The sequence below is a fragment of the Lactuca virosa genome, chromosome 6 (assembly GCF_052849685.1).
Source record: "Lactuca virosa cultivar CGN04683 chromosome 6, Lactuca_virosa_CGN04683_v6, whole genome shotgun sequence".
Taxonomy (NCBI): Eukaryota; Viridiplantae; Streptophyta; class Magnoliopsida; order Asterales; family Asteraceae; genus Lactuca; species Lactuca virosa.
The window spans coordinates 188,582,847-188,588,432 of NC_136431.1; the positions used below are offsets into that span (position 1 = coordinate 188,582,847).

A 5,586-nucleotide genomic window follows, 5' to 3' on the forward strand; every position below is an offset into this window, starting at 1 on the left:
TTTGACTCTCTCTCCCCCTTCTCCTTCACACCACCCCTATTGTTGTCTCCATCCCTTCTCTTTCTCTCTGTTAAACACTTTAACCATTAAAATTCACCTTTGTTCTAGATGCGTGAGGATGAAAGACCATTCAAATTGAAACCAAAATCAAACTAACAAAAAAAAAACCAAAATCATGTTCTTCATAACCACTTATCAAATATCAAAACACAAAAAAAACACTTCACACGTAGATACACATACCTGCAACTCAAAAAAAACCCACCCTCCCCTGTATCTCTCACTACTAGAATATAGGACTTTAATGACACGCAAACCATGACACGCAGTGATTTACGATACGCAAAATTGTGTGTCCTAAAAATAATGTCATCTCTTCTAAAATTTGAAGGATTTAGGACATGCATTTTTGCGTGCCCTTAAAATTAGTGTAGAAAAAAAACACGAAGGGAACTCAGCATAAAAGGCGTGTCGTCTAAGCATGTCGTTTTATAAAGTTTTCATCAAACGCACGTTCTCCATCTTTAATAGCTAATTAGGGAAATCAAATCCCCAAAAATTAAAACCCCCGCCTTGTTCTCATCTTCTACCAGCCGAAAACCCCTTCTCTTTTCCATGACCTAATTAACTCTTTCTCATTTCCTGCTTCAACCTTGAAAGAATCGACAGAAAGCTAGGGTTCCATCAAAATCGCACTCCTTTTCTTACTCTTAGAGATCCGGCGATTTAGGGTATTACTACACGAGTGCTCTCTGCAACGTCCGACGAAGTCAACGGTAGCTATAGTCAACACCAAACCACCAAAAAAGCCATCGAGGGTTTAGGGTTGTGTAAATGTATATCGATAACGAAATTATGCTCAAGATAAAGAGATGAAGGACCTCTCGAGAGCCATGAAAGAGTTACTCAATGAAATGCCTCAATCTATTGAGAAGATGATACAACGATCCCAGGAATCTCAAGGAAAGCAACACCAACAGGAGGCTAAATCGGAGTTGTGTCATTAACATCGGGAACCCTAGGGCACCATTATCGTTGCTGGACTTCAAGGGGGAAGAACATGATGTTGTACCTGCAATCAGTACCCTAGACCTACTGAATTTCCATGAACGAAGGAGTTGTGTAACTCCGTTCAACTTAGAAGAAACGTTGGTACTTCGGTTGAATTTAAGCAACTTAGCTCCGGTAAAGTCCTCGCTTGGTGTCGCCTTGCCATCAAAAAATCGTCTACCGATACTACCTGGTAAATTATTGGATAAATTCATTGATATCATTGGTTTACGGTTTCAAAATTGAAGTATGTTGGTAGGACGGAATCGTTTGAAGTTAGTGCTTGATTCGTGTTTTGTGTTTGGGGGTTTAGCTACAATGATCCAGATTTTGAACGTTTATGGTCATTTTTAGGATCAATTTAACGTTTTGGGATGATTTGGCACATATTGCTTCTCAACATGTGGAGAAGGGAAAACAAATATATGTATCAGGTCGTATTGTTTCAGATACAGTTGATAGTGATGATGGGCAACAGCAAACCTACTATAAGGTTACATTGTAATTCACTAACTATTGTCATTCTTGATAACCTTTTTTGTTCCATGCTTTAACGTATCATATGTTTCTCTGTTCTAAATACTTGTAAATGGTGGCATGTAGTTGTTCAACAGCTGAACTTTGTTGAAAGAAGCCTACCTTCTAATAACCAAGACTTCAACTACAACTCCAACTCCAACTCCAACACGAGCTCCATGACAACATGCATTTACTTATATTTCAGAAAGTGTTTGATTATTTGTGCTATTTTCATGCTTTGAAATTTTCATGGTAGGAATGAACAAATAGTTTCAGAAAGTGTTTGATTATTTGTGAGATAAAAATGACTGATGAACGGAAATTAATCAACAGCAGGTAAATTGTAACTAACAAGCTGAGCTTGACAGAAAAACTGGAGAATACAATTACTTTTGGTGATATGTCTAGGTTAGGAAGAGGTGGTATGACTGCTAAAGTAAAAGTTGCAGTTTATGCTTCACAAATTGGCATCCCTGTTGACACTTTATCCTTGTATAGGTATGTGGTGTTTCATCAAAATCTTATATTTATGTAGACTTATTTATAGTTAACACCCTATTGACATTTCTCTGTCATTCGTTCTCTTAATCTTCTTTTATAGGATTGTGAAATGACTAGGGATACCTGATGAGAAGATCATTCTTATGTTAGCGGATGACATGGCTTGCAATTCTCGAAACAAATACCCTGCACAAGTTTTCAACAATGAAAATCATAGGCTTAATTTGTATGGAGATAATGTTGAGGTCAACTTTTGTGTCCAATTAATTTACAACCCTTTGCTTATTTACATAGCTGTTTTTAGAGAAGATGTGCTGATTTTAGTTCACTGCTATGTCAGGTAGACTATCGAGGTTATGAAGTGACAGTTGAGAACTTTTTGAGAGTTTTAACAGGTCGCCATGAAATTTCAAGATTCTTTCTCTTGATCCAAACGTCTTTTGAGTGATGAAGGAAGCCATATACTGTTATATATGACAGGACATGGAGGAGATGAGTTTCTGAAATTTCAAGATTCTGATTAACTTCAGAGTCATGATTTGGTTGATGCAGTCAAACAAATGAAAGAAAAGAGTAGGTCATAAGTACCCATTTGAGTGTTATGTTATCTCTTTTGTCATTGGTTGTAGATTTGTGACTTTATGTGTTCATGTTTTAGGTTCAAGGAACTGTTGATTATGGTAGATACATGTCAAGCTGCTACCCTCTTTTCCCAGGTATGGGTCCTTTTTTTCACCTAAAGTATTAAATATAGAAATAAATGAAAACATAATTTTATTATTTTCTTTCTTTTCAGCTCCATTCACCTGGTGTTTTGGCTATTGGGAGTAGCATGAAAGGGGAAAACTCATATTCACATCACTTAGATTCTAGAGTCTATGAAAGTCTTGTGGTCTCTAAGACCTATTCACTACTCTAGTTGCCCCTTCGAAATTAAACCCAAAATTGACCATGCTTTCAAGGTGTTCGGCGATATTCGCCAATGGGACAGAGCTTCTGTTGAGATAGACATTACAGAGTCTACATTTCACAGATGGCTCCAAGATGTTCCCAGTTTTGGTACAATTTTTCCACCTTTCAAGTTATAGCACTTCCAATCTATGTGAAATGTGAATTTTGTAATTCTTTTGGTTGCATAATTTTATTATTATTTTTTTCCTTTTTTTTCCTTTCTGAGCATGTATATGGAAACTTCATGCACATTTTTTTATGATAATTTTCCAAGTCATATGAATGATTAAATGTCGACACTCGACATGCACCTGAATTCTATATTTTGTGGTGCGTGCAGAGTGTCATGTATTGATTGATTAATGGTTTGGTTGAACACAAGTCACACGATACTTCATGCATAGTTTGGATCATATTAAATTGTTAATGGTTCAATTTAGAATTCAAGCGATGTCTAATGTTTAATGATCAATTTCACAGGTGATGACCTTACATGTGACAATGCAAATATTAAGTGAATCAGGGTCATGCTTTAAGCAATTGAGAAAGCTACTTCTATTTTCTAGGAATGTTTAATGATCCATTTCACCTGGTTGCCAAGGCTGCCAGGTGAAATTCATGTTAACTCTTTTATCTTGGATTACTTGACTGGTAGTATAGCAACAAAATGTCTCATTTTCATTAATTTGGCTAAAAAACTATTTTCATTGCCTATTAAGTCACTAAATTAACATTTTATGTTAAATATGTCACCGTGCTTACAGTTTTTAGTATTGAAGTTACTCAGGTAACTGGTTATCTAGTCAGTATACACATGTACAATATTTTTGATAAATATGCCAATTAAGTGAGTAAACTATCATTTATATGTTAAATATGCCACTGCATTTACAATTTTAGTGTTGATTATCACCCACATCAGCACTTGCTAACCATATATTCAAAATCCAATTTACAAAATGATCCAAAGAATCATTTTCCTAAGCATAGTGTCCTAATTGGCATTGGCAAAGAAAATAAACAAAAAAAATATATAGTTGGATGCCATACCAGCTTAATCTACCCTTTTATCTTTCCTTATTTACCTAACTTTTCGTACTAGTGCTTCTAATTTGTGATAACATTACATGACATCTTTCTATAAATAGGCGTTCAAGAACATGGGATGGGACCAAGAGGTTCTGCTCTAATATGTGGTTACACAACTTATCAAGTATTTGATTGTAATGAACATAATTATTTATTTATTAATTTATTTATTTTTGCACTTGTGCTGATATATATGTGCTTGTGTGTAGGTTGGTGTCAAAAAGCTTGCAGATGTTCACTTTTCCCTCATTTGACCACTCACATCCGACACAAGTATTTGCAACTAACATTCCTTGTTTGATTATTCTATTAATTATATTAGCATATTAAGTTTTTGACTTTTATTTGATCAGGTCACAAGAATTATTGGAGCAGGGGTTCATTAGTCTTAAAGAATTATGAAAGGCAAGATGCAACTCTACTTAGTTGGAATTTGATGTTTATCACCTTTGTGCATATCTTTTTAATTTGTATAGCATTACATTGCAGAAGGTGTCCCTTAATAGCAATGTAGTATTAGGTTATATAGTTAGGGAAAACCTCTTAATAACAATGTATAATCAGATCCCCTTAATATCAATGTCTTACAATTTTTTGACATGATGTTATTGGATGAAATTGATTGTTTTGGTATATATTTGTTTCCATAATGTATTACGCGTAAATTAGTATCGTAAAGGCACGTCATAAATGGATGTTGAAGTTTATGACACGCAAATGCGTGTCATCTTCATTTATGATAGGGGCGTTAATGATACACAATGTGTGTCCTAAACACACGTTGTAAGTGTTGGATTAGGTGTCTAAGCCCATAACTATAATTGGTATGTACTTGACCCGATAGTAGCATGGTCCTTTTGGGTTGCCTTCACCGGAGCAATTTGATAGGATGGACTTTTGAGAAAGAGGTTATTTGTGATTTATTAATATATTATAAGTATAATATATTAATTGATAAATCATATTATTTAATTAGTATTGATCAAGAATTAATTTGGAATTAATTTAGTGATCAAAATGAGACTGATTAAATTTACGGGGACTGATTAAGTTAATAAGTAATACTTATAGTTTGGGCCAATGATCCATGGTTGATTAGGGATAGGCTAAACCTATATGATAGTCCATGAAGGTTTAACCCATAGGGCCTAAGAAATATGAAGGGTCATGGTGAATTAGGGTTTGCATGGATGAAACCCTAGTCTTTTCCACAATATAAAAGCAACCCCTTAACCCCTAAAATCGGTCCCATGCATTCAAAAGAAGAACCATAACCGATTTTGGTGCAACCTAGCCTCTTCTCATAAGCCTCCTCGTGCATTTAATGTTTGTGACACATTAGAGGCATCAAACTTGAGGTGCTAAAGCTTTCAAAGGCCAAGAACTACAAGCTACACTAAGAGGTATTCATCTAATTTGATTTTATGTTGTATATCTTCAGTTGCATGCTAGTTAGGGTATATGCTTTGGAAAATT

The 5,586-nt window shown here is 35.0% G+C and overlaps 1 pseudogene; it reads left to right on the top strand.

The window, feature by feature from the left end:
* Window positions 1-2,213: 2,213 nt before the first annotated feature.
* Window positions 2,214-3,014, top strand: LOC145119139 (uncharacterized; annotated as a pseudogene).
* Window positions 3,015-5,586: the final 2,572 nt, after the last annotated feature.